The 27,291-nt window shown below is 35.0% G+C and overlaps 1 protein-coding gene across 4 annotated transcripts in view; it reads left to right on the top strand.

The window, feature by feature from the left end:
* MDGA2 (MAM domain containing glycosylphosphatidylinositol anchor 2) overlaps positions 1 to 27,291 on the top strand; it is an 847,276-nt gene that overhangs the window by 76,538 nt on the left and 743,447 nt on the right. The window lies entirely within an intron of this gene.

Below are 27,291 nucleotides of genomic sequence, written 5' to 3'. Positions count from 1 at the left end.
CAATCAATATTTTTTTCTTGGGTAATTATATCTAGAAGTGGCAAGTCCAGACTCTGTGTTTTGTGTGTGTGTGTGTGTGTGTGTGTGTGTGTGGTGTGCGTCTCTGTGTGTGTTTAAGGAATCTTCCATATATTTAACTCTCTCTAAAATAAACTATAATTGACTATATTTTTTAAAGGAAGCCATAGTAGCAACTACTAAACCCAACCAAAGATGTGTGAAAGTATTTTAAAGTTGTTATAATAATTAGGAGAAAGGTGTTTGGCAAAGGTCTATTGTGATTCAAATGACTATAAACTTGTCATATTTATATTCATAAGCAATGAATATAAAAGAAAGGGAGATATTATAAAGTTATTTTTTAAATTTTCCAATTTCTGAGATATAAAAATACAAAGTTAAAAGACTTAATGTATTCCATGACACCCCCGGGGCTAGTCATATTATAGTTGGAATATTTTACCAACATTATTAACTTAAGTTCATTATTGAAAAAGAATTTTGGTGAATTTGCTGGAAAGAAAAAAAATACAGGAAATTGTCACCTATAATATTTTTCCCAATTGACTTCAGTTTTACTGAAGAAAAAAAGTAATTTCTTTAATTAAAATATTCATTTTGTTTAAAAGTTGGATAGATTACTTCATATATATCATTTATTGATTACCCAATCTTGATAAATCTGTGATAAATAATCTTGAATTTATTTTAATGATTCTCTTAGATTTTTTAAACCGATTACCCAGAAAATTTAACCTTTAAGGGGAAATTTTCATGACCAGAGTTTAGTAATGAAAGTGTCTCATAACTGCTTGAACATACCCCTCTATCACAGAAACTCTCAGTCATCTATATAGTAAGAAGGTTTTGATGGGATTTTGAATGTATGGTCTCAGTGTAGTAACACAGTGAGTCGCTAACACCTTAGCATGAATCCTTGATTTTATTTAGCTACTGATTAAGGCAGAGCAGGGCTCTTACAGAATGGGCTTATCTACCAGGATATATTAGTTATGGATACAGGCTCTTGATTTGGACTTGAATCAAGACTCCATGACTTATTAATTTTTAGGAGTTAGGAAAGCTTCCTAACCTCTACAGGACTAGTTTCTTCATCTGCACAAAGGGGAATAACAAAATACTAACCTCACAAGGATATTTTAAAAATTAAATAAACCACTCCACTTAGCAGAATGCCTGGGAGATGTTACATGTTTAGGTAGTATTAGCTGTTAATCATATTGGTAGTAATTTTTGGTAGGGGTATGAGGATAGAAGGAAAACAGAAAAGTGCAATTTCTAGGCACTTGCTGTTTATTTATGTCACAAGGAGCCCTTCAGGACAGCCAAGGATAAAATGGGCTTCCTGGGAGGAGACAGAGTGGGGAAGGTGAGGCTGAAAGTGAAGCTGGATAATGGTCAAAAGCAAATGTCACGTGCATGATAATTTTACTGTGGTCCCTGAATATATGAAACATCAAAGAAAAACATAAATATGGAAATAAGCCTCTAAAATGGACTTTCCAGAATGAGTCAGAAATGTTTTCTGAAGATGATGAAGAGCTAAATCTTTATCTGTTTTCAGGTTTCAGTTCTTAGGGTGAGTCAAATGCTTAAAGTTAGTTAATTCTCATGAAAGTCCTACTTCTTGACTCTAGAATTACTAGAACAAAACTGTATGTGTTTTGGCTTCCTTTTTATTTAACTTTAAATTTCATTTAGATATAATTAGCATGCAATAAAATGCACTTATTTTAAGTTTGTAGGCCCATGAGTTTTGACAAATGTGTACATCTGTGTAACTACCCTCACGGTGAAAATATAGAATACTTCCATTATGTCCCCAAATTATCTAGCTTTCCTTTGCAGCCAGGTTCCCCAACCTGGCCTCAGGAAGCAACTTACCTACTTTCCAGAATTATAGATTAGTTTTCTGTGTTCTATGATTTTATAAAAATGTAATTAAATAGAATATAACCTTTCATATTTGGCTTGTTTCATTCCCTATGGGGATCTTATTAAAGTCAGATTTGTTCCCATAGAAAAAGCATTATACCTTATGCAGATGTCTGTTTCTTTACTTGGGGCTTTGAAAACTACCTGATCATATAAGAACATTGAGTTATGGGGCAGAGATCACTATATGTCACTATATGCCTATATGCCTTTGCCTAGAGTGGGCACTTTCCCAGTGACTCATTCCAGGTAATAAACATTTAAGATTCATGGCTGAGGGTGACTCCTTCAAAGAATATAATTCATGCCTCTCACTTCATTATGCTGTCATGTCCTTCAGTGAATCCTTCACTTCGATTCAGCCAAAAACATAGTAGGATGAGTTTTTATGGGTTGCTGGGTTTTTTTGTTTTTTGTTTTTTTGTTTTTTGGTTTTTTTAGAAGGAGTTTCACTCGTCACCTAGGCTGGAGCGCGATGGTGTGATCTTGGCTCACTGAAACCTCCACCTCCCAGGTTCAAGCGATTCTCGTGCCTCAGCCTCCCGAGTAGCTGGGATTACAGGCGCCCACCACCGTGCCCAGCTATTTTTGTATTTTTAGTAGAGAAGGGGTTTCACCAAATTGGCCAGGCTGATCTCAAACTCCTGACCTCAGGTAATCCGCCCGCCTTGGCCTCCCAAAGAGCTGGGATTACTAATTTCTTAAAGTATATCAGTTTTTCTTTTTTTTTAATCTCTCTCTAATGCTATAGATCTGCAAGAAAAATGGCTTGAAAATCTCTCCCCAATTATTACATTAGTCACTTGCCATGTCCAAATACAACAGGCCTTTATAGTATGCAAACTTTTTGTTAGTCTCTTTCAGGGATGAGAGAGTAACTTGTTACAGGCTTTGTTCTAGATAAGCACATGTATATCAGTCTGGGATTTGTGAAAAAAATGTTTAGCTGTACCTTGAAAGTGGGGAAGGTTTTAATTACGAGGAGTGGGGAAGCATTCACTGGTGAGGAGAATAAGTACTAATAAAGGCCAAAAGGTTTGAGGGAGATGGAGGAAATCAGGGAGATGATAGATAATTTGTGATCTACACCATACAGTCTTTCTTACCCATTGTGCTACAAGCAACTTAAGAACAAAGATGCTTTTTGGCTCCATTTGATCACCAGCATCTAGCACAGTTCTGGTTACACAGTCGGCACTCAATACATATTGGTTTAGAAATGAAAGGGTGCATGGCGCCTCGCAGTGGGAACTAGGCCTAGTGGGAATGGCTCTGAATCTACAGTACCTACCTGGTGAAGAATCATGGTTAAAGAGTCTTTAAGTAACTAGCACAATTGTGTCTGACGTCTGAGAATACCAGCAACACTTAGGGGGCAGTATTTTCTCCTCTAACTTTTGAGGAGCACTGGACCTAGAGTATTTGATAAGATGAAAGAGTCCTCTTTTGCTCAAACTGAAACTTAATTTGTCTATTAATTTATTATACCTTTCCAATGAAAACAACTCTGTGGGTCCTTCAGAGAAATCTGTACATGAAGCTTTGCTTTCATGGGACTGTTGAATTTATGCACATGCTCTCAAGACATTATGCTAACACTTAATGATGAAAATCACAATAGGATTAGTTATGACCAGCAGTAGCTATTATAAATGTATGGGAGAAAATATGTTAAAATAGAGGAAAATATTCATCTCCATCTCCTCACCATGTTCTAACAAACTGGGTCTTTAACAGTATGACCACCTACTCTAATGTTTGTCCTACACAAAATCAGAAATTCTTTAAAGGGAGCAAGCCTTAATTTAGGAATTAATTATACTTTGTACGAGGACTATTGCTTCACCCTATGCTGAATCTAAATTCTTTTCTGAGGGAGAAAAGTGCGCTGATTGATTTATTTTGAAAAAATTGTAAGTTTTATCCTGAAAAGTCCTAGCACTTCTACAGTTTTGCTAGTCATTCAGTTATATTTTAAATATTTAAAATGTGAAAGTCACTGACACAAATCTCTCTGCAAGAAATATTTGCAGTAACTAACCTCACAAATAGGCAAAGTTTTGTTTTTAACAAGTATTTTATGTTATTTTATTTTATTTTAAATTACGGGATACATGTGCAGGACGTGCAGGTTTGTTAGGTAGGTAAACGTGTGCCATGGTGGTTTGCTGCACAGATCATCCCTTCACCTAGGTATTAAGGCCTGCATCCATTAGCTATTTATCCTGATGCTCTCCCTCCCCCATCCCCCAACAGGCCCTAGTGTGTGTTGTTCCCCTCCCTGTGTCATGTGTTCTCATTGTTCAGTTCACACTTATGAGTGAGAACATGTGGTGTTTGATTTTCTGTTCCTGTGGTAGTTGGCTGAGAATAATGACTTCCAGCTCCATCCATGTCCCTGCAAAGGACATGGTCTCGTTCCTTTTCTGGCTGCATAGTATTCCATGGTGTCTATGTACCACATTTTCTTTATCCAGTCTATCATTGATGGACATTTAGTTTCATTCCATGTCCTTGTTAATGTGAATAGTGTGGCAGTGAACAAACGCATGCATGTATCTTTATAATAGAATGATACATTCCTTTGGGTATACACCCAGTAATGGGATTGATGGGTCAAATGGTATTTCTGGTTCTAGGTCTTTGAGGAATTGCCACACTGTCTTCTACAGTGTTTGAACTAATTTACATTCCCACCAACAATGTAAAAGCATTCCTATTTCTCCACAGCCTTGCCAGCATCTGTTGTTTCTTGACTTTTTAGTAATTGCCATTCAGACTGGCGTGAAATGGTATCTCACTGAGGTTCTGATTTGCATTTCTCAAATAATTAGTGACGTTGAACTTTTATTCATATGTTTGTTGGCTTTGTAAATGTCTTCTTTTGAGAAGTGTCTGTTCATATCCTTTGCCCACTTTTAATGGATTTTTTTTTCTAGTAAATTTGTTTGAGTTCCTTGTAGATTCAGGATATGAGCCCTTTGTCAGATGGATAGATTGCAAAAATTTTCTCCCACTGTATAGATTGTCTGTTCACTCCAGTGAGAGTTACTTTTGCTGTGCAGAAGTTCTTTAGTTTAATTAGATATCATTTGCCAGTTTTTGCTTTTGTTGCAATTACTTTTGACATTTTCGTCATGAAATCTTTGCCCATGCCTATGTCCCAAATGGTATTGCCTAGATTATTTTTCCAGGGTTTTTATAGCTTTCGGTTTTACATTTAAGTTTTTAATCCATCTTGAGTTAATTTTTGTATAAGGTGTAAGGAAAGGGTTCAGTTTCAATTTTCTGCTATGGCTAGCCAGTTTTCCCAGCACCATTTATTAAATAGGGAATCCTTTCCCCATTGCTTGTTTTTGTCAGGTTTGTCGAAGATCAGATTGTTGTAGATGTGTAGTCTTATTTCTGAGATCTCTATTCCATCCCATTGGTGTGTCTGTTTTCATACCAATACCATGCTTTATTGGTTACTGTTGCCTTGTGGTATAGTTTGAAGTCAGGTAACAGGATGCCTCCAGCTTTGTTCTTTTTGCTTAGGATTGTCTTGGCTATACAGGCTCTTTTTTGGTTCCGTATGAATTTTAAAGTTTTTTTTTTATTCTGTAAAGAATGGCAATGGTAGTTTAATGGGAATAGCATCGAATGTATAAATTGCTTTGGGAAATATGGCCATTTTCATGATATTGATTCTTCCTATCCATGAGCATGGAATGTTTTTCCATTTGTTTGTGTGCTCTTTGATTTCCTTGAGCAGTGGTTTGTAGTTCTCCTTGAAGAGGTTCTTCACTTCCATTGTTTGTTGTATTCCTAGGTATTTTATTCTCTTTGCGGCAATAATGAATGGGAGTTCATTCATGATTTGGTTCTCTGCTTGTCTGTTGTTGGTTTATAGGAATACTTGTGATTTTTGCACATCGATTTTTTATCCTTAGATTTTGTTGAAGTTGCTTATCAGCTTAAGAAGCTTTCGGACTAGGATTATGGGCGCACTTCAACTTTCTCTTTCTATTTGAATACACTTTATTTCTTTCTATTGCCTGATTGCCCTGGCCAGAATTTCCAATACTATGTTGAATAGGAGTGAGAGAGGGCATCTTTGTCTTGTGCCGGTTTTCAAAAGGAATGCTTCTAGCTTTTGCCCATTCAATATGATATTGGCTGAGGGTTTGTCATATATGGCTCTTATTATTTTGACATATGTTACATCAATGCCTAGTTTATTGAGAATTTTTAACATGAAGGGATGTTGAATTTTATTGAAGGCTCTTTCTGAGTCTATTGAGATATTGTCTTTAGTTTTGTTTATGTGATGAATTATGTTTATTGATTTGCATATTTTGAACCAGCCTTGCATCCTGGAGATGAAGCCGACTTGATCATGGTAGAAGCTTTTTGATGTGCTGCTGGATTCGGTTTGCCAGTACTTTATTGGGGATTTTCACATCGATGTTTATCAGGGATATTGGCTTGAAGTTTTCTTTTTTTGTTGTATCTCTGCCAGGTTTGGGTATCAGTATGTTGCTGGCTTCATAAAATGAGTTAGGAAGAAGTCACTCCATTTAAATTGTTTGGAATGGTTTCAGAAGAAATGGTACCAGCTCCTCTTTGTACCTCTGGTAGAATTCAGCTATAAATGTCATGCTGTCTTAACTAAACTGCTGCCTTTGCATGGCAGTGAGCTTTTCAGCTTGTTTGAATTTCTGCCAAACTTTAACAAATAAGTGTGAGAGCATGAATGGGAGATGTACAATCCCAGAATTTAAACCTGAATTTTCACATCAGACATTAGCGGTTTTCTTTTGCCATAAGGATGAGCAGAGAGAGAAATTCTCCTTTGTAAAGCTGGTACTAAAATGTTATAAGATTCCATAGACTAGAATCATTTCTTTTGACTTATCAAAGTTCTATTCATTGCCAGTTTAAAGGTGAAATGTCCTGTCCTGTTCCAGAGGTAGGCTGTAATTGGGTTAAATTGACTTTTTTTCTCTAACAATTCATCATTATTTGTTGATTAGTCATCAAATTTAGAAAATATTACTTTGTGAAGTCAATGGAAAATTATCCTTCTGACTGTGGTTGATCAGTGAACATACTGGAAAATATTGTTTAATGCAATGCTAATATAATTCTCCTGAAATACTGCTTATGAAATTTATTTTATTCTATTCAGAACAATTTTTGTGGTTACATAGTAGGCATGTATATTTATGGGGTACATGAGATACTTCAATACAGGCATACAATGTACAATAATCACATCAGCCATCATCTCAAGCATTTATCCTTTGTTTTTGTTACAAACAATCCAATTATAATATTTTAGTTATTTTAAAATGTACAATAAATTATTGTTGACTGGAGGTACCCTGTAGTGCTATCAGATATCTTGACTTAAACAATCTATATTATATTCTTGGTATTTTAATAATTAAATTTAATAAAATGAAGACAGACCTCCAATTTTTCTGATCTGTAAAAACTGTACCTAATATTCATAATCATGCCCTATCTTTTCTTTCTAAATGTATTTTTTTACACCTTTCCCTCTGCCTAGAATGCGTCTTACTTTGTCAAACTCCAGCTCATCCTTAGGGATCTAGGCCATGGTCTTTTATTTCTACTAATAAGTGATAACTACATCTCCTGAAATGTCTAATTGCATCTTTCTTTTGGCATTTTTTTATGTTTTGCTTTTTACAATTAAAATAAAAAGTGATATCTGCTCCTACTACTTCTGGTTAACATTATACTGTAGGGTCTGGCTAGAGCAGTTAAGCAAATAAAAGAAAGAAAGAAATTGTATCTAGATTGGAAAGGAAGAAGTAAAGCTATCTCTGTAAATAGACAACATGCTTTTGTTTATAGAAAACCGTAAGGAATACACACACGCACACACACACAAATACACACACACAAAATTAGAACTAATAAACTAGTTCATTAAGTTTGTAGGGTACAAGGTCAATACACAAAAATCACTCATGTTTTTATACACTGGCAAATGAACAATCCAAAAATGGTATTAAGAAAGCAATTGCATTTATAACACCATGAAAAAAGAATAAAGTACTTAAGAGTAAATCTCACAAAAGTGCAAGATTTGTACACTGAAAACTACAAAACATTATTGAAAGAAGTTAAAGAATACCTAAATACATAGAAAAATATCTCATGTTCGTGGATTGGAAGACTTACTCTTATTAAGATGATAGTAATTCTCAAATTAATTTATCTATAGCTTCCGTATCTACATCAAAACCCCCTCTGCCTTTTTTGCAGAAATTAACAAGCTAATTCAAAAACTCAAATGAAAATTTGAAGGACCCAGAGTAGCTAAAACAGTGTTGAAAAAGACTAACAAATTTGGAGGATTCATGTGACCTGATACAAAAACTTACTACAAAACTGCAGTAATCAAGAAAATGTGATATAATACATAGCACAGATCAATGGATTAGAGTCTGGCAATAAACTCATATATTTTTGGTAAGCTGATTTTTCATAAGGGTGCTAAGACAATTCTATGAGAAAAGCAGTCTTCTGAACTAATAATGGTACTGGGACAAATGGATGTGCACATGCAAAAGAATGACATTGGACTTGTCCTTTACACCATATACAGAAATTAATGCCAAATGAATTATAGACCTAAATGTAAGAACTAAAACTATACGACTTTTAGAAGAAAATGTAGGCCTAAATCTTCATGAGTTTAGGTTAGGCAATGATTTCTTAGAAACGACATCAAAAGCATAAGTGACAAAAGAAAAAATAGAGTGTGATTGTTAAAATAACTGCCCCACAAAGATGTCCACATTTGAATCTTCAAAGCCTGCAATTATCTTACGTGATAAAAGGGACTTTGTGGATGTGATTAAGTTAGGGATCTCAACATGGGGAGATAATCCTTGATTATCTAGGTGAGCCCAATGTAATCTCAAGATTACAAGAGAAAAAACAAGGCAGGAGAGTTGTAATCAGAGGAGGAAATGTAAAGATGGAACCAGAGGGTGGAATGATGCAGGGCCAAAAGCCAATACATGCAGCCTCTAGAGCTGAATGGACAAGGAAACAGATACTTTCCTAGAGCCTCCAGAAGTCATGCATTCCTGCCAAATTTGAGTGAGATCCATTTTGCCTGGAACTGTAATATGATAATTCTGTATTAGTTTCAGCCATTAGGTTTGTGGTAATTTATTACAGCAACAATAGAAACCTAATATATATAGATAAATTGGACTTCATTAGAATTGAACCATTTGTGCTTCAAAGGACAACATCAAGCGAGTGAAAGGACAACTTCAAAAATGGGAGCAAATATTTGAAAATCATTATCTGATGAGGGACTCACATGTAGAAAATATAAAGAACTTTAAAACTCAACAAGAAAAAGATAAATTACTCAATTAAAAAATGGTCAAAGAATTTGAATATCTTCTTCAAGGAAGATACACAGATTGTTAATAGGCATATGGAAAGATATCCAACATTATTGTTCATTAAGGACATGCAATTCACGCACTAGGATGACTGTAATGAAAATGATGAACAATAGCAATGTTGATAAGGATGTTAGAAATTGATACCCTCATACATTGTTGGTAGAAATATAAAATGTTTTGGCCATTTTGGAAAACAGTGGTTTTTCAAAATGTTAATCATAAAATTACTTATGAGCCACCAATTTGTGTGTGTGTGTATATATATATATATATATATATCTCCAAGAGATTTGAAAATATAGTTTTACACAAAATTTGTATATGACTGTTCATGACAGCATTATTCATAATACTTCAAATGTAGAAACAACAAAATGTTCATCCACCTGTAAGTAGATAAATAAAATATGGGCCATTTATATAATTGAATATTATTCAGTAATAGAAAGAAATGCAGTAATAATATATGCCACAATATGGATGAACCTTGCAAACATGTTAAGTGAAAGAAACCAGACATAAATGGCATTTCTTATATGACTTCGTTTATATGAAATGTTTGGAATAGGCAAATTCATAGGAAAAGACAGTAGATAAGAGGTGCAAGGAGTGTCTAATGGGTGGCAAGGGAAATGGAAAGAGATTGTTATTGAGTACGGAGTTTCTTTTGGGATGATGAAAACATTCTGGAATTAGATTGTGGCAATGGATGCAGAATTCTGCGAATATACTAAACAAAGACTCCTGAATTGTACACAAAATTGTGAAGTTTATGGCTTGCAGATTGTATCTGAGTAGAGCTGTTATTAAAAATATATTAAAAAATAAAATTCAGGGCAATAAATACTTTGAACAGAAACATGCAAGTATTTCCATAACTTAGGAGTGCTACCTCAACATGACTCGGGTTGTTATGAAAGACTTCTTTATAGAAGAGATATCTAAGTAGGAACATAAAATAATTTGTTTACTCATATTCTCTTGTAGCCAGTGACCTCCCTAACAACAAGAAGTGCATTTTTGGGAGACACAGTGTCAGATAAAATAGACAGTTCAAGGGTGTATAAATGGCACAGTGAAGCCAACAGGAATAGCTAGATGCCCTCATTATATATATTTTTTCAATTTTAACATGAATATGTTTATTACTTTTTTAAAAAAAGTAATAAATATATATTCCAAAAATATCTCAGGTTTTTATTTTAAGTTTTATTTTAAGTTCTGGGGTACACGTGCAGGTTGTTTCGTAGGTAAACTTGTGAAATGGGTCGTTTTTGTACAGATTATTTCCTCACCCAGGTATTAAGCCTAGTACACATTTGTTATTTTTCCTCATCCCCTCCAACCTCTGATAGGCCCCAGTGTATTTTGTTACCTTCTATGTGTCCATGTGTTCTCATTATTTAGCTTCCATTTGTAAGTGAGAACAGGCAGTGTTTGATTTTCTGGTCCTGATGCCTTCATTATTGTAGGAGCACATAGCATAAATTCAGCTGCGTGGCCAAAACTAAAAAAATCCAAGAATTAATAGCTATTTGTAGTTAAGTCTAAGGTACTGACCTCTGAAAGAAAGACAATGCAATGGACAATGACTACTAAGGAAGTTTGAACATCACTGGAAACAGGGACCAGATGTTCATGATGAAAGAGTGCTTGGACAGAGCAAAGCATGTGGAGACCACTTATAGATGATTTTGTGTGGTTCAGCCCATGTCTGCTAGGTACTCAATTTCCTTATGTTGCTGTCCTCCTGCAAGCTTCTGTGACTTTGGCTTTTGAAGTCACCCTCATGGAGGGTGGGTGTGAGGAAATGCTTGGGGACAGACATACCCTAGAGCTGCCCTCAACCACTGCCAAATGAATGCTGGAGGATAAATATTCCCTGATTTTCTATTCTTTGGAAACAACAACTCTCGGAAGAGTGGTAGACCATTTCCCAGATGTGCCCAGTGGACTTGAGTCCTGATGTCTGCAGATATAACCTGTTCTTTGATGCCTATCATGTTGGCTGACTTGCATTCATTGTCTTGCTTTATTTTATTCTAAGCTTTCTAAGATCATCCTAGCAAAGACTCAGCTATACTCAAATCCCAGTATTTTGGGTCTGCATCTGAATAAAAAAAGTTTTAGATACCACTGAAACAGGAACCATGAGTGAAGACATTACAGAACAATCAGAATGACAAACTAAATCTCATTGACTAACATAGGTGGTCAGGTAGAGTGTGAAGACATTGTGTTGTTGGTCAGGGTTATGGTAGTAGTAGTATTAAGTGCAGTCTCGTGTTAACGGTTAATGCTATACACCAATTCTTTAGGGAGTAGTCAATTAAAATGAATCATTGAAACAAGCTTAATTTAACTAAGACCAAGTGGGAAATGGAGATATTATTAAGAAGAATAAAATAATAAATACTATTTTCATCTGTCCAATATACCTCCTTTCCCGTTCTGGTAACAGACATCAGCCTCCAGAACTCAGGAGTAAACATGTGACCTAGGTTGAACAAGTTGTAGTTACTTTTCCTCCCATCTGCAATAATTGCTTCAGAGCTGACCAGTCAGAGGCCTTCCCAGAGACTGTATATACTGAGATGAAGGAAGAAAATGTTTCTTGCCTCTTGTTTTGCTAAGATTGAATGATGTGTAAGCTGAGAGCTCCCAGACTGAGGAAGGTGATACACAGTGGAAGACAATTGGAAAAAATGTACATAGGAATATTAGGAAAATATATTTATGTATAAGGGAAGGATGAAAGGGGAATAGGTAGAGAGAGGGAGATGGGTAGATCGAGTATGAAAGTGAAAGAGAATTAAGAAATTATGGCAGCCTATTAGACGCCTTATACTTCCTAGTTATGGGAGCCGGTGAATCACTCTCCTTTTGGCTTCTGTTGGCTTACATTGAGTAATCAGTTGCACCTGAGAGACTCTTAACTGTCAATATCTCTCTTTCCTGCGCATTACCGTACGCCATACTTTCTTATAAGCCCTGTGTTTGTATTCTCATGTAATCCTTATAGCACTTTCCGAAATGTGTATTGTTATTATCTCAATTTTATAGATAAGAAAACTGGGGTTAGAGATCAGTAATTTGCTCAAGTTTTTTTGTTGTTATCAGTAGAAGCAGGATCTTAAACATAAAGTACAAGTTCTGTGGTAACCCATCATTATTCTGGAAGCTGAGTGGTGCTAATGCTGCAGAGAAGCTATTGGGTGAACCAACATCTGGAGAGTTGGGGAAAAGGCAGCCATCCTATTTTACATATATTTTTGTTTCCTACAGGACCTCTATACTGTCTTTCAAATAGTCACTCAATATATTTTCATTTAGTGCCAAATTACCTCTTTGGAATAAACAGTTAAGACTGTAAACCTTAGCAAATTATATTCAACCAGGAATAGATACTCCTGTACGCATATATGTTTCTAAAAGTATGTTAGAGTCTGGGCATTACAACTTAAGTTGATATTAACTGTTATAAGGAACATTAAGTAGGAAATAAAGTTTTGCTTGAATGGGGAAGTGGGATTCAGAAAAAGCTTTATTGAGTGTCATCTTGATATGAATAAATGTGTACCATTCAGGTTGAAGAGGAAGGCATTCTAAGGACAGGGAGCAAGTGGGAAGGGTATGAAGCCATGAAACAAAATGAGTGTTATGGAAACTGTAACAGCTTGGCTGAGTTGTGGGGTATTAATGGGATGTAGGCAATGATTAATTCATGGAGGAACTTCTATGGGATTATAAGAAGTTTGAATTTTATTAGTAGGAAAAAAGAAATCACTGAAGATTGGGTATTCACAAAGATGGCATAAGAAGATAAACCTTTAAAAATGGAAGATGATTTTGATTTATGCAATAGGGGAGATTTAGGAGATTTTGTGATAATCCAGGCAGGAGGCTCTAAATTTCTGAATCAGTGCCATAGCAGAAGGAATGGAAAGGATGCGTATGAGAGTTTTTAAGATATTTAAGAAATATGAAATTTGGTTATCTGTACTACAACGACAGAACAGTGCTTTTCTCTACATAAAGCTCTGTCTTATTTATGGTTCTGCTACTTAAATTATATCTACATAACAAAATATAATCAGTCATCAAGTATTGATTGAACAACCATCATGTTCTCAGATTTAAGGTTAATCTGTAGCAAACAGATAGTTATTCACAAGTGTGATCATGTTTTACATTGTATAACATATTACATTAAAAAAATCAGTGACTTGATTGCCAGAAGAGAACACATTTGATTCACATTTGTATCCTCAGTACCTAGCACAATGTGCAGATAACAGAAGGTAGATAGTAAATGCTTGTTCAATGGGTGAGTGAAATATTAACAAATTTCATGGAATCACTGAATTAAAAATTAAAGCGTTTTATAAAATATGGATGATTTTATTATTTAAATAAACATTTATAAGTTTCTCAAATATATTGTCATCAGAGGGATAACTGGCTAGGTGCTTACTTTTTACCAGACACTTTGTGACCGTGAAAATGCAGGAGATAGAGTAATCAGAATAAGTAACTTAATTGCCTAGTGCCTCAGTTTACGCATTAGCACAGTAGTGATAAGATTGTCTTCCCTTTACATCACTAAAATGTGTTGAGGATTATGTGGATTTAAAGTAATTAAAAATAAAAGACTAAAGGGACGACTAAGCTCTTCAGAGAAAATGCTGTTTACACATAAGGTAATCATTTCAAATTCTAAAGACAGCTAATAAAGAAGTTGTCTTTAAAAGTAATCACGTATCATCTGGGGACCAGATTCCAGCCTGAAGACAGAAGGAGTTTTAGATGATTTTAATCCAAGATCCAAATACAGAGATTTAAATAAAGAACAGGTAGTTATTAATAAACAGACATAATGTAAAATTTATCATTTTCTCCATCCTCCAGAAAGTTAAAGGCAGATAATTAGCTTTATTGCTGGGTGTTAAGATATTTATCAATTTTTCAAGGTTGAGAGAACTCAACATACGTATTTGAAATATATTTCAAGAAAATCTTGATTATTCAACATCCCAAAGTCTGACAGCTGAAAGTCTCTGAAAATAAATGAGAAATCAATTAAATGCTTTTAATGAGAATTGTCAAGGTGAATCAAAGGCTCATATTGCCATTTAAATCAGGAGTTGCAAAGTTCTCTGTTCTCACTGGCTAGCTGCTTCTTGTCATTCAGAGCTCAGCTTTAATCTCATCTCCTGATAGACAGGTCCTTCCTGACCATACAGTCTAATCTAGCCATTCTCCCTCACGTCATTCTATCTTAAGTCTCTGCATTACACTACACTTGCTCATTTATTTACTTGCACCTTGTCTGTTTCACCTCAAGCTCTGTGAGAATAGAGACCTTTTCTGTCTGGCTTACTTCTCTCTCTCCAGTGTCAAAAACCATACATTATGTGTTCCCAGTAAAGTTTGATTGAATTAATGAGTTATGAATCAAAATCATAATTTGGATTGTCTTTAGAAGAAATATCTTAAGCTTTTACAATTTGGTGTTATTTACCCATCAAAGAGAGTGCTGTGGCATTCACGATAAGATGTACATTTGCTCACTTGCAGTAATTAGAAGCTTATGCAGTGAGAGACTGAGTTGAACCTGACAAAGAGGTTGAAGTTGTTACTAATTCTGGATTAAGAGAAGATGTTTTGAATAATTCTATATCATCAAAGAGTACTGATGAATAAAGTACAATTTTATTGAGAATATAAACAAACCCCAAGGAAAACTGCTGCTTCCTTTGATTGATTTATCTGGGTAGAATAACGGTTATGTAGCACTGTAGCACAAGCCTAGCATCGATACATCCTGCTCTGATATTTAAGCTAAACAATGGAAAAGATTGTATATGATTTGATTTAGAAGTAGAAGCCATAATGTTTGCTCTAGAATCAGTACTGACACTCTATATTGAAAATACAAAATATTATAATCATTAAAAATTAATAAGAAACTAAGACATGGAGTCATCGAAGATGATTAGGTTTCCAAAAAGTCCATACACTGAACAAGCAAGGTTTAGCATATAAATTAGAGACATTTCCATCAAAAGGACTGAAAATAATTTCAGTGTAAATATCAGATTCAGCCACATGTAAAAGCCATTCTCATCACATTTTTAAAACATGAATTGATTGTGATTCCATCTTTGCTGTTGCATGTTTTATGAAAAATCTCGAATGAAATATAGAGGTCCATTTTCATGACACTATTATGGAGGACTGGCCGTTGGAAGAGCATTCCTTTCTTCCTCCCTCTTTTATGTCTCATATCCTACTTAGACCTTTAAGAGCAGTGTGTGCCATAATACTGTGTCAGGAATTAAGATATAAGTAATGAAAAAACAACAACACCATAGCTAATGTTTAGTGAATCTTTACTGTATATCAAACACTGTACTAAGAATTTTAAGTCTGCTATCTTACTTGGCACTAACAATAACAATATGAGATAGATAATATTATTATGTCAGTTTTACAATTGAATAAGCTTGCAGAAGTTAATTTACTGAAGGTCCATTTTATTTCAGAACTTGCATGCTTAACTGCTGTTTCTTTACCTACAATAATGAATGCAGCACTGGGCAGAATGAGGGAAACAGCTATGTAAAATAATTTTGGAAACCCAGTGTGTATTAGCCAGGTTATATACTAGAAAGCACTAACTAACAACAAAATTTCAGAGACTTATAATGGTAAACATTTACTTTCCTGCATAAATTCAGGTTGTTGTGCCTGTGTTTTCATTTTGGGACCATTGGCCACTGGGGCATGTTCTTTCCACGAAGAAGCAAAAGAGAAGAAGAGTTTTATACCTACTAAAGAAGCCTTTACTCTGAATTGGCAAATGGTCACCTCTGCTCAAGTTCTGGTTATCAACACAAGTCATGTGCCCGAGTCCAAAATCAATGGGACAACAAAATATAAGGATTTAAAGTGGGAATATGCACTGTACGTATTTCATACGGTAGAACTTTCTATGTTCTTTCCATGTTACTCAGCTAAGTTCATTCTAAAGTGTATCCCCCGGATTATTTGATTCTTTTTAAAAGACTATATTGGAACATATTTCCATAAAAACTTGATTGTTCACAATTCCCCATTCTTATATCCTCAAATAATCAAAACAGTCATCCTTAACCAGAGCTTGGATTATTGAAAATGAGGATTGAGTGAAGTTAGCAGGCAGAGGTAATGTGGAAATGATGCTTTTGTGTCTGACTCTTATTCTCAAATCCTGTTGAGAACTACTTTCTAAAAATACTACTTTTCTCCAGTCAGTAAGTGAGCTCAAATGCAGAAAGTAATATAGGAGAGGTTGGAGAGAGAATTCTCTTTCCTGTATGTTCATGAAAATACATGCTTAGGGCTTTCATGAGCTTGAAAGCTGGATGAAGGGATAAAAGCTTTTAAAGCAAATTATTGAAGAAATTTAAGGCATTTTGATAACTTGTAAGTGTTTTCCTGATTTCACGTGATTAAAATTTTGCTTTGCTCAGTGTGGTTGAGCAAACTTATTAGCAATCATTTTTCTTTTCTAAAATGACACAAGTTAGAGAAATCTGGTAAGCCAGCCAACTACTGTTGATATATGCTCCTTTGATGTGTAACCTGTGGAGACGGCCATTGTCACCAAGTTGGCTAAGAGGAAACAGGCAGCATGTTATGTAGTGGAAGCATTATTTCCCATAATTGCAAACCATAGAGTAAGAAAACCAGTGCCTTGTTCTGATGTAAAGCCTCAGGAAATTGTAAATACATATTGTTTCAAAGAAAAAAAAATGACTTCCAAGAGACATACTGGCTTTTTTTTTCTTTGTGCTTTCAAATATATAGAGACTCCATGTAGTCTCCTCTTTTCAGAGATTACTGGCAGGTGGAATATTTCCCCTTTAAATTTCTGTTTCCACAATCTCAGATCTTCTGTTGATAGAGCTTAAAATAGTGGCTCGAATGGAATCTTGTTGATATGTTGACATTTTGTAAAGACTCACTGCTGTGGTCTAGATATTTGTATACCCTCAAAATTGATATGTTGAAACCTACTGCCAAATGCAAAATGATTAAGAGATGGAGCCATTAGGAGGAGATTAGATCAGAAGGGCAATGCCCTCATGAATGGGATTACCTCTTTATAAAAGAGGTGTGAGGGAGCTTCTTTGCTCCTTCACCACATGAGGACATAGAAGGCAAAAATCTATGAGGAGTGGGCCCTCACAAGACACTGAATCTGTTGGGTCTTGATCTTGGACTTCCCTGCCTCAGAAACATGAGCAATAAATTTCTGTTGTACATAAATTACCCAGTCTAAGATATTTTATTATAGTAGTAGGAACAAACTAAGACATTAATTTACATGTAAAAACTTGAGCTTTGGAGAGTATTCAATAGAGCTGGGTTCAAGTTTTTGCTCTACCATTTAATTGGGGTGTGAATTTGACAAAGAAAAACAATCTCTTTGGATCTGCTTTCACATGTGTAATATAAGAATAATAATTCCTCCCTCTTTGAACCTACTATGTAAATTAGATGTAAATACATATATTCACATAGCATAGTAACATGTAATAATACTAATAATGGGTATCCAATAGTTTTAGTGATTGCTATCTCTTTTTAAAAAATGTTTTCACCTGGAAAATGGATATGTAGCAAGGACTACCTTCCCTCTGTATAGCGTTGAGTCTACTGGATTCAATTGTAGATTTTAGTGTCTTTTGAGAGCAATCCTAACTTTCTGTAAAGATTGATGTGTCATGATTTTTATTATTTTTAGATGTCTTCCAAAGCACAAAGAGAACACATATTTCATTTTAAAAGTGAGAATAAAACTTACCCTATCTTTTTAAGTTATCATATCAGTCCATTGGCCCTTATTATAAATTTAAGATATATTATGGGATTTTAGCGGTATCATTTTTCCTGTATCTTGAAACACATTGCTGTTTCATCATTCCTAGGGATTATTTCTTTATTCATCATTAATGTTCGACTATCATAAAAATATTAAAAAATACAATTAAAAGGGAAGATAATCTGCAATTATTAAATGAGTGAAAAGAAACAGCAGCACTATAGACTTTGATTATGTTGCTGAAATTTCTAAGCAAAATCTCAAACCATGAATCTTCAGATTACCATATCCTAGATGAATTTTCTCAAAATCAAGAATAAGTGGATGAATAATATCTTTTTAAGGACAAAAATAAATATGGCATTCTCACTTCATTAGTCATTCAACTGGAAGGACATTATCATGTCATACTTTACTACAAAAACTTGATCCATTCTATTTTGATAAAAGGTTATCTTTTGTAATATTTTTATCCAAGAATTCATTTGGAAAAGAGGTTAGTATGTTTCAATATTTTTACAAATTGTAACTTTTCAATTGTCTTTCCTGTTCTATAAATTATTCATAAAACTTAAAAATATATTTAAGTTATTTATATTAAAAAATTGAACCCAAATAGCAAATGGTGATGATTATTTTTCCTGGAATGCTAAGGGTAAAATATTCATATACTTTGACCTAACATGGTACTCCCAGAAGTTTGCCTTAAGAAAATCTTTCAACTAAAGCAAGAATAAATTCATTGCAGTACAATATGTAAACAAGCTAACTGGATAACATAGGGAATGCTTTGATAAATTGTGATGTATCAACAGCATAGCACATCATGTAGCCTCTAACAATGATAGTTATGAAGATCATGCAAACTTAGAAAAACACTTCTGATGTTGACTAAAAACAACATTTAAAGAATCCAAAAGAACTTAATAAGTCAGTACTTTTTGTAGGAATTATGGTAGTGGATGAATTAAAAAGAAAAATATTAACTCTGCTGTTTTTCCATTATTTGAGAAGAAAGACAATTAGTAAAATTAGCAAAGCTTAATTTTGCCCTATTTTGGTGATGTCTCACTATCATCATTGCTTGGCTGGGGAACTGAATTTAGATTTTGATAATTTCCTTAGAGTAAGATGGAAATTCACCATACTTTTGGGACATTGTGTATTGGGACATCATTTTGCTCAAGCAGTTTATTTCTTTTTTTTAATTTTTTATTTTACTTTAAGTTCCAAGATACAAGTGCAGAATGTGTAGGTTTGTTACATAGGTATATGTGTGCAATGGTGTGCTGAGCCCATCAACCTGTCGTCTAGGTTTTAGGCCCCACATGCATTAGCTATTTGTCCTAATGCTCTCCTTCCCCTCAACCCCACCCCCTGACTGGCTCTGATGTGTGTTGTTCCCCTCTCTGTGTCCATCTGTCTCACTTACGAGTGAGAACATGTAGTGTTTGGTTTCCTGTTTCTGTGTTAGTTTGCGGAGGATAATGACTCCCAGCTTCATCCATGTCCATGAAAAGGACATGATCTCATTCCTTTTTATGGCTGCATAGTATTCCATGGTGTATATATACTGCTTTTTCTTTATCCAGTCTATCATTGATGGACATTTGGGTGGGTTCTATGTCTTTGCTATTGTAAATAGCTCTCCAGTAAACAAGTGTGCATGTGTCTTTGCCGTAGGATGGTTTATATTCCTTTGGGTATATACCCAGTAATGGGATTGCTCAGTCAAATGGTATTTCTGGTTCTAGATCTTTGAGGAATCACCACACTGTCTTCTGCAGTGGTTGAACTAATTTACATTCCTACCAACAGAATTAAAGCATTTCTATTTCTAAACAGCCTTGCCAGCATCTATTGTTTATTGAATTTTTAATAATCACCATTCTGACTGGTGTGCAGTTTTGATTTGCATTTCTCTAATGATCAGTGATGTTGAGCTTTTTTCCATATGTTTGTTGGCTGCATAAATGTCTTCTTTTGAGAAGTATCTGTTCATATCCTTTGCCCACTTTTTGATGGGGTTGTTTTTTCTTGTAAATTTGTTTAAGTTCCTTGTAGATTCTGGATACTAGACCTTTGTCACATGGGTAGATTGCACAAATTTTCTCCCATTCTGTAGGTTGTCTGTTCCCTCTGATGATAGTTTCTTTTGCTGTGCAGAAGCTTTTTAGTTTAATTAGATCCGATTTGTCAGTTTTGGCTTGTATTGCAATTGCTTTTGGCGTTTGCATCATGAAGTCTTTGCCCGTGCCTATGTCCTGAATGCTATTGCCTAGGTTTTCTTCTAGGGTTTTTATGGTTTGGGGTTTTACATTTACGTCTTTAACCCATCTTGAGTTAATTTTTATATAAAGTGTATGAGGTGTAAGGAAGGGATTCAGCTTCAATTTTCTGCATATAGCTAGCCAGTTTTCCCAGCACCATTTATTAAATAGGGAATCCTTTCCCCATTGTCAAGCAGCTTATTTCTACTCTTTACTCTACTTTTGTCTCCTGTCTCATATATCTTCCTCCTTTACAGAAATATGCACAGTAACATGATTAACTTTACCATCTTTCTTTAAGAATAGTCTAGGCTGGGCATGGTGGCTCATGCTTATGATCTTAGCACTTTGGGAGGCAGAGGCAAGAGGGTTGCTTAAACATAGGCGTTTGAGACCAGCCTGGGCAATATAGTGAGACCCCATCTCTATAAAAAATAAACAAAATTAGGGGGGTATAGTGGCACATGCCCGTGGTCCCAGATACTTAGGAGGCTGAGGCAGGAGGATTGCTTGGGCCTGGGAGGTCGAGGCTGCAGTGAGCTGAAATCGCAGCCTGGGTGACAGAATGAGAATCTGCCTCCTAAGGCACTGATACACTGATGCACAGACTAGAGATAGAAAATATATCTTAGATTTTTGAGATGAGCTAAAGAAGTTATCAGTTAAATGAGTATTTGGCCCATAGTAAGTCATTTATACTATTTTTGTTATTATCAATACTAACATTTGTCTTCACCCACAGTAATAAACTAGTATATTTTTGCAAGGCTCCCTTCTCATGTATGCACCTCATTGGCTCCTTTAAATTTGTACTCTTCCAATATTGCCAGATTGACTTTGGAGATTGAACACTGGGGAAATATGGCTGTTTGTTTTTATAATGATTGATTTGACATTTGCACCATCATGCATACCTTAATTCTGAGATATGACAAAAGCAGGGAAATGAAGAGCCAAATTCATGTGGAAGGAATCTCTCTATTTTTAGTTGTTTTTAAAATCATACCAGTAATTCACATTAAAACTCCATTATGGAAGCAGTTTTAACAATACTGGTCTATACTGTAGAAATACATATTGAATTCTTTCTAGAGTAAGCTGATTTTTATGTTTTTTGTTTTTGCTTACAGCTTAAATATTTCATAAAAACTTTGATACTGGTTTAAAAATAGTATCTGTAATGAAATGGGAAAATAGAAATTAAGTTAGAAAATCTGTTTCAAATATATAGAAGCCAAGTTATAAGCATACATATAAACAGTCTCTGTGATTGACATTCAGATTTGTACTTCAGCTTCTAGGAAACTGGACTTGGGGTTAAGGAGAAAGCAAACATGATGTAATTATGTAATTTATAACACTGATAAAGGAATATATATAATAGTTCTTCAGAGGAAGCCCAGATTTCTTTAGCACTGAATTTCAAAATGCATCATGTGGGTTTTTGTGTGCTAAATATAAATTGATAGGAAATGTCCTAAATTATATTTTTACATAATATCAGTATTAAATTTTATGTATATTTTATGTGACCTTCAAAATTAGGAGCACAATATTAAATTGTCTTTTAGTAAAGTTGATTCTGTGAGGGACAAAATTTATGTAATTGAAATTCAAATCCTTACAGTAGCTGATCTTGATCTCTGATAAAATTTAAAGTACCAAGGGAAAGGGTGGCTCACACACATGTTCCCTAAACATTACTTCTTGTCCTTCATGGATAGTAGATGGCAAAACATCCAAAGTTTTATTTTCTAATGATTACCTATGAGGTTGGCATGGCAAAAGTAATTTTTGCCTGGAAATACTTTAAAACTTGTATTAATAGTCACCATGTTCGGCCAGTCAATCAGCAGTTCCAAGTGACATGGTGGAATTTCTCTCAGAGTCTACACAGTTTTAAAGATAGACCAGATGGTTTTGGTTATTTGCCAGAAAATATGTTTATGCTTTTGATAGAATTAATGTGTGACTCATTTCTTCAAATATTTAGATAATGGGACCAGATTTTTTTGCTTGCTATTTTATATGAAAGCTGTTCATTAAAATGATGAAAATCATATCATCAGTATTTAAAAGGAAATTACTCTTCACTGTAGTACTGGGATTTGATTTTTTTCTGTTTTTCAATTATCTAATAAAATGTCCTCTCCATTATTTCGTGTACTACAGTGGTTCATTTGCAAAGTTAATATATTGATTGCGTTTTGTAAAATGGACACAATGATTAGAAATTATCTACTCAGAAAAGTAATCTGGAAGAGTAAACTCAGAAGTCACTCATACTAAAATAAGCCGTGGGTGTTCCAAAAATAGAAGACACCTACCTATATAAACTTTATACACACAGACCCATGTACACTTTATACACACAGACCCACATATACTCATGCACTTATGCCCCTTAATGATAGAATTAGAGGGTGTGGGTAGCCCAGGGCCACATAGCAGCTGGAATAGAGCAGTGAGGAGCACAGACTCTGGGGCCAGACTTGCTGGCTTCAAATTCCAGCTCTAGTGACTGGCTTCATAACTTTGGGCAGATTATTTGCTCTTTAGTGCCTCAGTTTTGCCATCTGTAAACAGAGCTAACAGTAGCAACTACCTTACAGAGTTGGTGTTCAGGTTAAATAATTAGTATATGTAAAGTATTAAGAAGTTTTTCTCATTCATAATAAGCACTGAATAAATTTTATCTATTATTTTTATTATTAGTAATAATAGCAGTGGTACTAGACATGAAGGCAAAGAACATTCTTCATTTTAAAGGCAGAAATCAGATATTACAATTGACCTGTCATGACTGGATTAACTAGAATTAGGGTACAATTCATAGTTAAGAATATGAAAGCAAAAAGAATATTTGAAAATTGTATTTAGTCCATCAAACTGGACTAAGAAATACAGAGTTGGAATATAAGGGTGGCTGAATATAAGGGAAGCCAGGGACAAAGCATATGAAAGTTCTGTTGCTGGGCCAAGCCCAGGAACCCAGGAGAGGAAAGATCCACTTGCAAAGCTGGCCAGTGTATAGGATTCTGGCATGGGGACCTTAGCAAGCAGCCCAGGAAGTAAGACCGCAAAGGAGTAGTAAAGTACCTTTACTTAGGCTCGTGATATGGATAGGGCCACAATTGCTGATCTTCAGCAAGGACAATAGTGTTTGAATCGCCTAATACCTACTTGGGTTTAATCTGCTCTCTTCCTTGGTCTGACTCTAGCATGTAAAAAAAGCCACGATCCACAGAACCCCTTTTCTTCTCCATAAGAACTTGCCATATATAACCTAATGTTTTTGCTTGTACTTATATACACCATGTGAAGTTTATTATCAGCATAACAAAGAGAAAAGAGAATAGCGAATAAAGACAAAAAATGTTCATTTTGATTCAAAGCACTTTTGATGCAGTCCATAGAATTGAAAGTATTTTTTTTCTATTAACTTTGAAGTTTTACTCTACTGTTTCACCTTTCTGGAATTTCTGAAAACAGCAGCATTCTACAATGAAATCACTTCTTAATTTTTAAAATAAGGTTAACAAATGCATGAGTTGTAAAACACTCCTTCCATGTCATTTCTTCCAATCAGCTCTTCATATGCTTTTAGCTGATTTTCTCCTGCTTATTAAGAGCAGCTGTGTTTAAGCAGCTGGAGCACAAGTTGGCCAGTAAATGCATGCTATATAGACATTTAATACCACTTGGTGCTTTATCAGGCTTTACAACCTCTAATTAGTTAAACCACAGAACACCCGAGCACATTAGGTAATTATTACTTTTCCCCCATTTCACAGATAAGGAAACTGAGCGTGAGAAAGATTTGTTTTCTATTAGACTCTAATGGTTAAAGACGTGTGTAAGATGAACACTGGGTTTGTGAAAAAACGTGCTGTCTAGTGATATGGCAAGTCCTCAGGGCCCTGGAAATGAGAAATGTAATAACATTGCTGCCAGTATTATCCAAAAGATTATAATGTGGCTGATAGCAAGCTACTTTTTCAGAGCTGGTAATAGTCTATGTATATTATGCTGGATTCTCTAACCAACAGTTCATACTCAACTGCTTGGAAAACACTCCCCAAAAGAATAATGCTCATTTCTTCAGTGTTGTTATCTTAATCAAGTCTCATCTTTTCATTGATATTTTGATGGAACTTATATCTGTTAATGTTTCCAGGGGTGTAAAATGAGTCAGAGAAGCAAATTCCTTAATGGATATATTTGGTTACGGGATTATGCATTAAATTAGAGAAATAATCAGTTGCAGAGGGGTTGGTCGTTGGTATTGTTTCATAGGGATCTGCTAAAAAAAACAGAAGACTGTGGTAAATGAATTAGATTGTCTGTTTCTTAGCATAATTTATGCCTTTAATTATTGCTTTACACTGAACTAGAAAGAAAATATTAAAATAACCAAAAAATAAAGAGCATTTATATTAAAATTCTAATCAAAGTCGGGTAAATTTGTTTCATATATGAAGTTTAAATTAGTCTGCTGTTCTGATTGGTTTACGCTATTGGATTGTGCTGCTGAGGCCAGAATTTCTGGTTCCATTTATATATGGGCCAGTTAATTTTCCATTGTGAAAAAATATATTACTGTTTCTGAGGTCTGTATTCCTAAGTCCAGCTAGTTGCCTTCCCAGAAACTTGGCTGCCTCTCTTGAGTAGTACCAATGGAGGTAGAGAGTTCCTCCCAGAGGACCTAGAGAAGACATGCTGCCTATTTTAGGATTTGGTGGAATTTCTACCTGAAATATTTGGTCCTTTGTAAGCCAACTCTGCAAAAACCTGAGTATTGACCTAGGGGATACCACCAATTCATCCCTTAAACATTTTTGATGATCGATTCTTATGTTTGAATCGGGTGAGAATTTGTTTAAAATTATGCAATCAAAGTTTAATAGCCTTAATCATATTCAAGCAATTGTTATAATTAATAACATGATCCCAAATATTTCTGATTTAAGCAAGATGTACAGCTAGCAGTTAATCTAATACATAAAATATGGCCCATGATTTAGATAAAGTTTGTGTGGGGACATTAAAAATATACAAGCGGCTTTTATAAAGTAATAAGAGAGCACATGGAAGTCAAAATTGTTGTTCATAGTCACTGTATACACACATACCTTGTATTTTGTAGAGAAGAAAAATCAGCAATGTAATAAATCATAAATGCCACAAGCAGTGCAACAATTTGGAACAGCAAGGGATGGGATTGAATAGCCTCAGATTCTATTTGGAACTTCTTTCTGCAGTAAAACAGACGTGGAAGACATGCTATGTGGAAGGAGTAATAAGAATAAATGGTGGAGACCAAAAACCAGATTCTGTATTCTGACTGCATATACTTTTATTTAACAAATGAGCAAAGTATGTATGTGTGTGCATAAGAATGTACTGTTCAGGTGTGTTTGTGTGAATGTATGCAGTATTTTTTTAATTATACTTTAAGTTCTGGGATACGTGTGCGGAACTTGCAGGTTTGTTACATAGGTATACACGTGCCCTGGTGGTTTGCTGCACCCATCAACCCGTCATCTACATTAGGTATTTCTCCTAATGCTATGCCTCCCCTATCCCCCCACCGCCCCCCGACAGGCCCCACTGTGTGATGTTCCCCGCCTTATGTCCATGTATTCTCATTGATCAACTCCCACTTATGAATGAGAACATGCAGTGTTTGGTTTTCTGTTCTTGTGTTAGTTTGCTGAGAATGATGGTTTCCAGCGTCATCCATGTCCCTGCAAAGGACATGAACTCATCCTTTTTTATGGCTGCATAGTATTCCATGGTGTATATGTGCCACATTTTCTTAATCCAGTCTATCATTAATGGACATTTGGGTTGGTCCCAAGTCTTTGCTATTGTGAATAGTGTCACAATAAATATACGTGTGCATGTGACTTTATAGTAGAATGATTTATAATCCTTTGGGTATATACCCAGTAATGGGATTGCTGTGTCAAATGGTATTTCTACTTCTAGATCCTTGAGGAATCGCCACACTGTCTTCCACAATGGTTGAACTAATTTACACTCCCACCAACAGTGTAAAAGCATTCCTATTTCTCCACATCTTCTCCAGCATCTATTGTTTCCTGGCTTTTTAATGATCACAATTCTAACCAGCATGAGATGGTATCTCATTGTGGTTTTGATTTGCATTTCTCTAATGACCAGTGATGATGAAGTTTTTTTCATGTTTGTTGGCTGCATAAATGTCTTCTTTTGAGAAGTGCCTGTTTATATCCTTCACCTACTTTTTGATGGGGTTGTTTGTTTTTTTCTTGTAAATTGGTTTAAGTTCTTTGTAGATTCTGGATACTAGCCCTTTTTCAGATGGATGGATTGCAAAAATTTTCTCCCATTCTGTAGGTTGCCTGTTCACTCTGATGATAGTTTCTTTTGCTGTGCGGAAGCTCTTTAGTTTAATCAGGTCCAATTTGTCAATTTTGACTTTTGTTCCCATTGCTTTTGTATTTTAGTCATGAAGTCTTTGCCTATGCCTATGTCCTGAATGGTATTGCCTAGGTTTTCTTCTAGGGTTTTTATGTTTTTGGGTCTTATGTTTCAGTCTTTAATCCATCTTGAATTAATTTTTGTATAAGGTGTAAGGAAGGGATCCAGTTTCAGCTTTCTGCATATGGCTAGACAGTTTTCCCAACACCATTTATTAAATAGGGAATCCTTTCCCCATTGCTTGTTTCTGTAAGGTTTGTCAAATATCAGATGGTTGTAGATGTGTGGT

Source organism: Pan paniscus, chromosome 15, assembly GCF_029289425.2.
Source record: "Pan paniscus chromosome 15, NHGRI_mPanPan1-v2.0_pri, whole genome shotgun sequence".
In the NCBI taxonomy this organism is placed as follows: Eukaryota; Metazoa; Chordata; class Mammalia; order Primates; family Hominidae; genus Pan; species Pan paniscus.
This window is presented reverse-complemented; position numbering and strand designations above follow the sequence as displayed.